Below are 12429 nucleotides of genomic sequence, written 5' to 3' on the forward strand. Positions count from 1 at the left end.
GGTAGCTTAAGTTCTGAGATTGGTTTGACGTAGCTCTGCAATAAATTTTTCTATCGCCTAATCTTTACACACCTACGTATTTCTTCTCTTACAAATCCTTCTTTACCGGTTGAATAGTGTACAGTTCTTTGTCTCGGCAATTTTTACAATTTGTTTGTAAAATACTAGAATAGAGTGAAGGAAAATTTTTCGGGTTAACCACCGGGTGTGATGTTGAGCAAAAAAATTAAAAATACCGTAAAGATTCTACCCCTGAAGACAATGGCAGACTCAACCATTACAGCATGGAAAGAAATTACCCAATACCGCATCCGATGGGAAACCCAACATTTTTCCTTCAAACTATACGCCGGGAGAAAATAAAATTCTACTGGGATAGTTGATATATATATACTAAAATTCTTAAGTAATAGTTGAGAATAATTAATCTATTGCACATATTGCTAAAAACATCGAAAATAACACGATGGTATGGTATTTGGAGGAGGCGACCGACAGCTTCTTTAATTTGTGACATGAGGGAAGGATAGGTTAAGGAAGGGTGGAGAGAAACCCGGCGTCAGCATTAGCCTGCTCTTAACAAAAGACCCCAAGGGGACCACGGGTTAACGTCCCATCCGACGGACGGAATGTTTCGCTTGATATATCCTCCACATAGCTTTCAAGCAGGGATCGGGCAGTCTCTGAAAATTCTCTGCCACCGCCGGGATATGAACCCGAGCCGACGAGGTGGGAGGCCAACACTCTAGCCACCACACCAACCCGATCCCCAAAAGAACACGAGTAAAGTGTCTCACTTTTCCCTTCCTCTCTGTTGACACCACTACTACTAAAGATGAACCCAACGTAGTACTGCCCAACGTTCGACGGCAAGGCTAGGGGTTTGGGGGAAAACCGCAGTCACTACAAGGCGATAAATGAGAGGGAAGAGGTGTTGATACCAATGGGCTCACAGAAAAAGGTGGTAGGAACAGGAAAGGGACGGAAAAAAGATCAGAGAGAAGGGTGGGGGAAGCTCGTACAATGAAGGAAAAGTGGAAGGGGTTCGCCATTAGGGCTGGTTATGGGGGGAGGGGAGGGGGGGAGGTGGCTGGAGGTTGAACACGGTGTGGGGGGGGGGGGGGGGGGAAAGGTCGTTCCGTGGTCCGAATCACCCCCATACCCCAAAAATAACTTCCACACGCCTTACCCCTTACCACCATAACTCCCCTCCTGTCACCCCCCGCCAATTCCCAGCATCCATTCCTACCCATTTCCCCCCAAACGACACCTTTCCTCAACACCCCCACAATACTATAACCTCCTTTCCCACCCCACCCACACTCGTACGTAAAACGCGAGAATGACGTCACCACGTGACCACCACGAGGGCGAGAAATACTACGAAGTATCGCAGAGCCGCCTCTAACCGTCGACTAGGAGTCGTACTTGTACTAGAAGTTTCCTACTGATGACGCAGCCTTTATAAGCCGCTTACAAGTGAAATAATTATTTTATTCTTATTTATACCAATTTTCGACCATTAAGTGTACCCTACACCATTAACTGTACCCAAATGTGAGCTCCCAATGCTACGTAAAAATAAAGAATCATGTGGATAAAAATTTTCGGAATATAAAGTTCACAGGCTAAAATTTATCTGGAATACTTTAGACTAAAGGAGATTAATTCATTTAGTCTATTATATTAATTATCAGGTAAATAACGCAATTTTCCGTGCATAGGAGACATTCTAGTGAAATGCGCCTAAAAAATTCAAAATTGTTGTCAAGGGCATGTTGACGGTTGGATAATCTCTAATCCATTTCTACGGTTCAGAGTTTAGAGCAAGAAAAGGGAGACTTGTAAGTTCGCAGATTGCAGGTAAGACCTCACGAGATCCAAAGGCCTTTTTCAGGACGCTCCAGCCAAACTACCCCTCCCGTCTCCACTCCCCCCCATCTTTATCGTGGTCTCCGAGGCGATGACAGCATCTTCCTGGCGACGGCGTGGGTTGCGCGTGCCGGCACACACGAATGGGAAAGCACGCGACACGACCGTTGAAAAAGGGGGCGTGGCTGACAGACGTGGGGAAAGGCACCAGACAACACTGATTATATATATAATCCGCATCCGACACAGAACAAGCACACACACACACCATCACTCGAATTCTGAACACCATTCCAAAACAAGACGACCGCATGGCGGGAACGTTAAGAGGAGGGGCGATGCGCCCCGGCGCCATGTTGGATTCCTCCGCGGCAACTTCCGGTATGATATGGGGTGTGAGGTCAGAAGATGCGGGAGATCTTGATGGACGTCCTCTAGTGATCTTCACTTTCGAGTAGGCTGCAGGCGGTAACGGGGGGCCAATCCAAACAGGTGGTATCCAGGTCATTGCAAGGTGTCCCCATATCCATCAGGGTTCCCTTTTGGTGATGATCTTAGGTAGAAGTATTGGAGGACTTTCTGAAACACTTGAAAGCCACCCCTTAAGACCATTGGCCGACATTGCCATATCCATGAGAGTTTTTTCCATGGTCATCACAGGGTGGGATGGTGTTGGACTTTCTGGAACCCTTGAGGGTCACCGATTTCGAGGAGATTGGCAAATCCAATGTGGTTACCAGAAGGTCCCAAAAGGTTCCCAGAGGGTACTAAGCCTTTCCCAGACCTTTTGGTCGCCATCCAGCGCATCCAGAGGGCAGAGCACCTTCTGGTAACCCTCCAGTCGGCATCGCGCCAAAGATCTCCCCGCCACCCGTGGGCTGGACGGTTTTCGGGGATTTGGCGCGCGCGGGTGTCCGACCGTTACATCGTCCCATTGACGAAAGGGAGAGGAGCCCTTCGCGAATACGTCTTCCCTTCACGTCTGCCGCAACAAGAATGCCTCCATTTTATATGTAAGTCACAGCCAGTTGGGGAGAAAACCTCGAGCCACCACCACCGCCGCCGCCGCCCATAGCTGCCTCTTCTCCTCCCCATTCCCCTGTCCTCCTCGGCCCCCCACCCCACCGAGGGGTGCTCAGTGCACAGGGTCCCCCACCACCAACCCCCTCCTCCGCTACACCCCCCCTTATTCTACCCGCCTCCATTCCCTCTCATCTGCAAGTCCTAACACGGCTAATTATCAAGTTAATATGGCTATTCGGGAAGGAGGAGGAGGAGGAGTTGGAGGAGGCGGTGGAAACGGGGGTGGGAGCGGTGTGGGAGCCTTCTGGAAAGGGGTGTGGGTTCCGAAGGATGTCGGGACCGAACCGGGTGGGAGGTGGGGGGGGGGGTTGAGGATGGGGTGGGTTTTTGGGGGGGGATGTGGAGTACCCAGGGCGAGAACCCTCCAGGGGTTGTATGTGGGGGTGGAGGGACATTTGGCTGGAGAGAGGGGGAGGGGTTTGGAGGGGAGGTACATTGATATTATAAGTCCTTCAATCGCTGTATTCATTTGTAAACTAACCAGCGCTTGCTCATGTAACTTTCATACAATTTAAAGTGCCGTTATTCAGGTCGAAGTGTGGGCGGGGGAGGAAGCAAGAGGAGGGCTTTTGGAGATGGTGGAAGGAAAGAGAGAAGGAGACATAGAGGAGAGGTGGAGGAGGGAGAGAGAAAATAGATGTAAGGAGAGAGAGAGAGAGAGGAGAAAGTGAGAATGAAATGCAGTTCGTGGCGAAAGACATGAAGCGCCCCAATCCAGTCTGTCCTCTTCCCGGAGTCGTCTATGGCTTTATTTGTAAAGCGCGAACCGCGGAGTGGCGAAAAACGTTTGACCTCGTGCGAAGGCCTTCAGCAATTAAGAATAAAATATGGTCAACTCCGTCCAAATAAGTCTTCCACAGCCTCCCAAGCATTGTTATAAGCGGGGAGACACCGGGGCAAGGAGGAGATTTGACAAGGAGAAACAGTACCAAGTCCTCTCCTGACAATGCATTACTTCCATGTGAAATTTCTTTCAAAATAAATGACAAATCCCAGTGAATTGGAAGAATATAAACCTCCTGAAAAATCGGCAGAATTAGTGTAATTGATCCAAAAAAGAAATAAAGAAGGATTTAAAAGGAAATAAACGATTAAAAAAGTACATAATTCATATCTGAAGTGATGATTTCCTTAGTCTCCTCTCTACTCCCCACGACAGCATTAGAACTGAACACCAGCTTGGAATAAAAACTCCATGGTAGGGCTAACCTGGAAATCTTGGATGGAAATCGACAGATCAGAGTCTAACAAAGAAAAACTATAGTGAAACATTAAATGGTAAAAAGGGTATGTATAAATTCTTCTAAAGATTAAATTCCTGGATTTTCTATATCGTTTCCGCGAACAATAAAATTCAGCAATATGACCTAAAGGGTTTTGACTAGACTATTGACTAGAAGGAAAATAAATAACCTGAAGGAGCCTAAGTAAAATAAATGAGCGAAGATGAGAGCAGTGCTTGAATGAATATGAGAACGGGAGATGTAGTAAAATTAGACGACGAAAAACTATTATCTCATGTCCGAATTATAATGGGAAGAAATAAGAGGGAAACATGGAATATTACTGAATCAAGAAGAGAAAATAACAATTGAGAAATAACAAATGAAAAAATCAAAACAAAAAGCTTGGCCATGTCTGAGAAGTAGTGGAAAATACTTGACAAGAGGGAAACTTAGATGATGGATAAAGAAATAGAAATGCGAGAAGGATCCCAAGCGAACACAGGATAAATTGTATGGAAAAGAAGGAGACAAAAAATTAAGATTTGGATGATGGAAGAAAGTATGGCTCATTCGGAGAAAGAAAGAAGAGGTGGGGAAAGAAAAATCAGGAGCACAGGGCAAGTATACGATGAAATCAATGAATTTGATAGAAACTGCAAAGAAGTATGAGAGCATGATGAAGAAGAAAGTAGGAGGTGGAGAAAATTAAAAATAGTTGATGATGGATGACAATAAATTCTAAGAAAAAGATAGGAATTAGGGGAAAATGGTCGGAGTAGAAAATAAAAACAAAGACAGTTATGAGTACAGAGAAAGTAAAGAGATATGCAAAGAAGTTTAGAAGGGGAAAGAAAATTAGAGGATAGAAAAGGAAGAACTGGCCGATGGAAGAAAATAATTTTCATGAATTTAATCAGTAGAGGAGAGTAAGGCAGAAGAAAATGAATTGCAGAAGCACTGAAAGGGACGGAAAAAATGAAGAGAAATGTAATGTAAAGGAGTAATGTCGCAATAAATAGGAGACGAAATGGATAACTTATTACGATGAAATAAAATTACTAAAAATAATTTTTGCAAAAAGTAGGGCAGAATAAAATTTATGGCAAAAGGAAAAGAGGAAAAAGAAGAGCATTGAAGAGGAAGGAGAAAGTGACGAGAGATGAGTAAAAGAAGACAAAATAATAATAACAAACATAAGAATTACTGAAGAACTAACCGATAAAGATAAATGATTCTCAAATGAAAGACACGGCGAAAAGTGATGGGAGACGCAAATGAAGGACAGGGAGGAGTGAAGAAGACGGAGAAAGTGAAGAAAAGCGAGATTGAGAAGACAAAATAGTATTAGTAAAGGGAGAATCAATGAAGAACTGACCGATTGGGGCAGATAATTCCAATAAAGAGAGACTGAGTATAAAATGATGGGAGACGCAAATTAAGGACAAGGGGTGTGAAGAAGACGGAGAAAGTGAAGAGAAAGGAGAAGAAAAAGACAAAATAGTACTGATAAGCATCAGAATTAATGAAGAACTGACCGATTGGGGTAAATGATTCTCAAAAGGGAAACACGTTGAAAAGTGTTGGGAGACCTAAATGAAGGACAGGGATGAAGACGGAGAAAGTGAAGAGAGAAACGAGAGAAGGACGAAGAGGCAGAAGGAGGAAGAGGAGAAGTGGGTGGAGGAGGAGGAGGAGGAAAGGCTTGGTGGTGGGGGGAGGAGAGGAAGCGAAGCCTTTGGCGGTAATATATTCTTCGGCTCATTCTGAATACGAATACATCTCTCTATCTAACTCCCTCTTTCCCACCCCGCCCGCCTCATGTATGTATGTATGCAAGCGGACAAGACCATAGGATATACATGTATGCGAGAAGCGGGCGGAGAAGGGGGTGGGCCGATTTTCAATTATGAGGAGGTTCTGGAAGGATGGAGGGGAAGGAAAAGCCACCCACCCCCTCCTTCCCTTGCTTACCCAAAACTCCCCCACTCCTTTCGTCACCCCCACCCCGTCCCCGTTAAAGAGGGGTTGAATGGCGTAAGGGGTGAAATAGGAAGGGGGCCGAATTAAATATGGATTAATGGAGATGATGGCAGGGCTGGCAAGTTTGGAGATCGTGGCAGCAGAGCTTCAAGGAGGTGGGAGGGTTTTCTCTTAGGAATGGAGTGAGGTAAAGGGGTACTCTGCTCTCGTCGTTGGCGGGAGAGAAGTGTCGTGGAAACTTGGGGCGGTGGAGAACCTCCGCGGGTTGTGCTGGTAGGCTGGTGGGCGAAGCGCAAGGCCAGGGCCGTTTTGGCAGGGAGGTGGATAAGGCATTGTCGAGGGGCGAGACGACAGACTCGAGTCATTAGCACCTTTGGTGACGCGGCAGGAATGATGGTTGCAGGGGGAGAGGGAGATGGCAGAAAATGGCTCCTATACATGGTGCGAATAAATGGTTTCGTCATTAGCCTCATGCCTATCTTCATTTCGAACACAACGAACGCACTTAAAAATTTGTTGATGATGAAAAACAATGAATGCAATCGAATTAATTTAAGTAAGCCGGAATGGTCGTACCCAGCGAGGGGCAGGAGGGGGCAGCCACTGCTGCTGACCTCCCCCCCCTAAAAGCAAAAATTGCAAATGTCTTTAAGGAAAATAATATTTTTTCAAGCAAATAATTAATAAATAAAAACTAATAAACAGCTGTTACAGTTTCCTTAAAATGTTGATTTCATTCACCTTTTCCATGCTTAAATCTTGCCTATAACTTGAACAGCTATGGGTTACCCCCTTCCTAGTGTTGTTCCTGGGTACGCCCTTGTATGCCGGGACTAGCCACGGTTAAAACTTAACAGAGTTACCCGCAACGCATGAGTTGGATTACCGGCCTCATAATATGCTCAGCAGTCAACACCATCTTGCCCGGTCTAGTCTTTTCGAACACGGTCCTGTGAACTGCACAATTGACTTGGACACCCTTTAAAACCAATGGTTCGACAACTTGGTTGTCACTATTTACCTGACATTTACCTCTACAACCTTTGACCTCCGAATTAGCTTTGGAGGTCAATTAGTAGATTAAGCGGGTATTTGAACTGTACCACTGAATAGGGCACCTTTTTAAACCTGGAATGGATCGGCTCCTTCGTTGGTATGCTTTCCTTTTCGCCACTCATAAAACCTTGGCTGTGAACTTACTGGGTAAAAGGTTGAATTTTCGTAAATACAAGTGCTATTTTCGGTTTCCTCGTGCCCGAAAACCTAAGAGTTGAGATATTGGTCAGTGAAATTCCGACTTTTTTCTACCCCGAATTTTTAAAAATTGAAACCCCATAAAGCAAATTTAAAATTTTGGCTGGGATCCAAATTTTGAGTGCAAAAGTCAAAATTGTAACATTTTGCTTAGACTCAACAAAGTTTAGGGCCTTCCCCTTAAGTATGCCAGTTTTCAAGAATATTGCTCGAGGGGAAGTTATTAAAATTAGAGGTAAAAAATGACACACGACCAGTGGGACAGTCTGTTATACTAAGACCTCGTATACAGCTTTGGTAGCTTAACTGGCTAAAGCAGTCGACCGAAAATCGGGAGAGTCATGTTCGAATCCCAGTCGAGGCGAATGATTTTTTCTCTGTGAAATTTTTCACAAAAATATGTTTCTGGGTTACCCAAGATAGATGAAAAAAAACGAATGTAACCGAAATATCATTTTTTCCTGTTTTAATTCCGCATATCTCTTATCTACTTGTCCGGGAAAAATAAGGAAAAATGCGGAGTAAAACCAGAAAAATACATTCCTTTACGTTTATCAACCTGCCATTGACTACACAGTAAAAGAGTTTGACTTCTCTAGGCATGGAATACGGCAAAATGTAGAGATAATATAATCGTCTTCCAAGGAAATATAATGGATAAATTAAATATGATAATATTTCGGGTTTATTCCCGCGTTTTTCAGAATAATCAAGTCCGAAGAAACGTAAAAAACTTGTTCAACCCGTAAAACCTGATCTTTCAGATTTGTCTCCACGCGAAGGATTACAAAAGAAGTGTAGAAAATGTATATTTACGATAATAGAAGGGCTGGCGTAGTTATAGAGTGATTATAAACATAAGGTGAGAATGATTATAGGGCAAAACGACAAACTAGAGGGATTAGCATTTTGTTGACAAGACAGAAATGGCGTTGGAGCTGGGGTGACAGAAAATGGAAAGGATACAATGTTAAAAAATAGATTCACCATTGACCTTCCACTCGGGTCCAACTACGAGAAATAGTACTCTTATTTTAAATAAAGAAATTGAATAAAATTTAGTGAGCACTGTTCCTGGATATAATATCGAGTATTTTAATTTTTAAAGCACCAAGGAACACGGAGAAATCGGTGAAAAAAGCCGGAAGACCGGCCTCACGTTCATCAACCTACGAAAACCTACATAAGGAAAAAAGGTTATCCAAGAAAAAATGTCATTTTTCACTTCATAAACACAAGATGAATCATTTACCTGCCAGGATACTGATACTTCACAGTTGATTTCCTAGTCTACAATCAATAGAGTTGATAATTTAACTTAAAAACGTAGAAACACATCCGCTCATGAAATAATAATTCATTGCTTGTGACATAATTTGGGCATTCTTCCCTGGTAATAGTACATAGGGTACAAAGTTCCTTAGATTTATCGATTCAAAAGAGGAAATAAAGACATCGAAACTGTTATAATAATGATTTCATTTATTTTCGTGAGAACTAGGCCCATGAGAACATAACTGTTCAGCTGTTTACACTTTAGAACTGATATACTCATAAAATAAAAAAAGAAAAACATTAATAAAAATTCAAACAAATGCGCCCTGTGCGGACATTAGTCCTTTTAGCCAGGTAAAAATATTAGTCAAGAATTTAGAAAAATTTGCACGAAAAAGATGCACAAAACTTTCATGGGGGTCGCATTTTTTTCTGTGTCTCTTTTAGTTCTCAAATCCAGGTACTCCGAATCGCATTTTATTTGAGAAATAGTTTTGCGTTAATGAATACTTAAAATTTTTTATTCTCTATATCCTTTAATTTTTGGTAAATTGTAATTCAAGCATTGTTTTTTTATACCCATACTTCTATTCTACCTTGCGTTTTCAACCCGTTATCCACTTCTCAATCTATCGGCAGACAAAAACGTATTTCTAAACCCTTTCATGGAAATGGCTGCTGTACGTTGACGTTACTTGCTGCTTGCGTCCAATTACCTCAGGCGGTGCAGAACTTTCTCCCTTCTTCCTCGTGCTCTCAAATCGCCAATGAGGTCATAAACTTTTCCACTAGCAACTATATACAGCACTGCTAATACGCAGCACATATTCCTCTCCTTATAGCAAGCGAATAGGGGAGAAACTCCCGTTATAATGACTTAAATGAATGTGAAAGCTGCATATGCAATATGAACAACCGAATAAAATAGATTCTTCTTGTAGATTGATGTTATAAAGAATATGTCTTCAGGAACAAACATTAGAAGAGCGCTATTTTTAAGTATCGATAAAAATTTGTTGTATAAACCTTTTATTGGAGTAAAAAAATGCAAAGATAGCAGCAGTTTATTTGAATAACGCTAGAAATTTTAATATTTTCCTAAGTTTGATCTTGAAAACAAGCAAATAACTAAGGGCTGATTAACGGAGTCATTAATTGGTGCAATTGAAAGGTTTGAATTGCTAATTGGAATAAGGGCATAAAGATTGAAATTTACCATTAGTCTACTAATCAGCAGGTACAAAGTCAAATGTTCAATCAATTTAATTTATCAATCGGCACAGAAGAAAAACGAATACAAATTTATGCTACAAAAAGTTCAATAATAATGGGTGATGAGTTTCTTGGGGGTTTAGAGATTCTTCCATGTATAACGTAAGAATATTTTTCGACATAATCTGTGTGAAGCTACGAAAGAATCGTTGAAAATTATTCTTCCCAAAATCACATAAATGATATACAAGAATTGCTATGAGAAAAAAAAGAAATATAAATTTTTTTCTCATGGCAATTATTGTATATTTCACCGCCGTTCACGCGGCAGGTTTAGAAATATTACACACACCGCTTTGCGCGGCTTTAGCGCAGGTTTGAGGCTCTCAACCGGTTGTGGCTTCTTGGAAGTCCTCCCTCGCGTTGCCATCCTTGATGGAACGCGAGGGCCTAACACCTACTAACATGAGCCTCGGTATAATTGCCATGAAAGTTAAAGAACCTGGATAGCTTAGTGGTCTACGCAGTGCCCCGAAAAGCCTATGGTCCGTGGTTCGATTCCCGGTCCAGGGGAATTTTTTTTTTCTCATGGCATTTCTTGTGTATTTCACCGCCGTTCACGCGGCAGGCTTAGAAATATTACACACATAAATTATGTCTCTATAATCCGGTTATTACTCATTATCTGCCGCTCTTTACAACGAAACATGCCATCAGAAAGGCGGCATCATCTATCCATATAGCAGTTTGAAGTTAAGGTAACAGGATTTTTTTAGTTACGAAGTAAGAGTACGGTGAAAGCATTCACATGGATAGAATCTATGTGGATGCGTTAGCTGAGTAACCACTGAAGAGGAACTGCTTCATTTGGCTCTAAGCGTTATCCCGATAAATCTAGAAGGTTGACTTTCGACGTAAAATTTTTTTAGGCTCATCCGCTAAAGATGTTCTCTCGCCCAGTGTAGGATAATGGAGAATATGAAAGTGCCCAAAATGAAAGTGACGCGACGCTAGGTTTCTCTCAATCCTTCCTTTATATCCCATTCCTCAACGGCGGGCTTAATAAGGTCATCTCCTTACCATACCAGACCAATGCTAAAGAGCTAGCGAGCAGCAAGAGAGAATTGATCGCTCATCATGTCAAACGGAAAATAAGACCAGATATGACATAAAATATGGAAGAAAAAAATGTGGTTCGATTTTTCTTTATTTATTTAATGCAATCCAAAAATAGCACGAGTCCAATTTCAGAGGACTCACAATAGCAAGAGAAAAATTTACTAATATTGTGCAAAACGTAACCAACAGTGAACAAAATAATATTCAACAGCATTTACAAATAAATGGCAAAGAATGGTAGACTTCATGAGGTAGTGCGAGGAGTAGGGGGGGAAATTACGATAGAGATGGTGCAAGATGGATGAGGGATGAAAAAAAGATCAAAATTTGGAACACATTTGGAATGGGAGTTAATGGAAGAGGGAAGTCTTAATAGAAAAGAGCGTTTGCAGACAGAAAGGTACGATGAAAATCAATGAAAAGAAAACCAAGATATTTAGATGCGGGAAAGCGAGAGAGAGAGTATCTAGCATCTATCTCAAAGGATAGAGATTGAAGCATGTGGAATTATTCTCCTAGCATAAATAACTGGGATGAAAGAAGCACACCAGATAAAAAGTATCATATCGTATAGCCCAAACTAAGACATAAAAAGCTGAGCATACATGACAAAAAAGCCGCTACACTACTCCCAGAGAATAAAAGTTGAGAAAAGGAAGCATCGCCATCAAAAATCAAGAAACAGCTTGTGAAATCATTAAAAAATTCGAGTGGATAGTGGCTCAATTGGTAACGGAAATGCGAACCATTGGAATAGCTGGCCAAAATAAAATTAAAGCTTTTCAAACCTGGTGCGGGCGACGGGTGATGAGATCAAATACACTGGTAGGGCGAGAAACGAGGTGGGGTAAATAATAATAGGAGAGGAACGAGAACTATGGGGTTACAGACGCCAGAAAAGTATAATACGGATAGGCTATGCCATAGGACACAATAATTACCAGTAAAATATAATGGAAGGTAATATTTCCCGAGAATAAAAAAAGCCTAGGTACTACATGAAAAGTGACTTTGCTCGCAGTAACGCGCGAGAATGCAAAGTAATATTAAAGACCTAAGTCCTTGAGGTAGATAAAGAAAACCATATGGAAGAAAAAATCAGGAAACTGAAGGAACTAGCTAGGGAGAGGGGCAATTTGAAGAATGAAATACGCCAATTTAGGGAATTGATAAGGCAAAGTTACTATAATGATGTAGAGACAGGCGTGGAGGAATAAACATCTGTGCCATAATTACTTATTATTACCGTAGCATCAGCAGCCTGAATACCACAACTTAACCTAAGGATTCGAACTTCATAATTTACAGAAATTTATTCCATCAAACGAACGAAGGTTAAAGACAAAGACTGCAAAATGAAGGATAGCGAAAATACAGACGCTCGCACAGTTTACAAGCTTTTGCTGTC

General features: G+C 41.9%; 1 long non-coding RNA gene across 1 annotated transcript in view; it reads right to left on the reverse strand.

Moving 5' to 3' along the window:
• The window catches only part of LOC124161020, a 570739-nt gene that overhangs the window by 129907 nt on the left and 428403 nt on the right, over window positions 1-12429 (reverse strand). The window lies entirely within an intron of this gene.

Source organism: Ischnura elegans, chromosome 6, assembly GCF_921293095.1.
Source record: "Ischnura elegans chromosome 6, ioIscEleg1.1, whole genome shotgun sequence".
NCBI classification, from domain to species: Eukaryota; Metazoa; Arthropoda; class Insecta; order Odonata; family Coenagrionidae; genus Ischnura; species Ischnura elegans.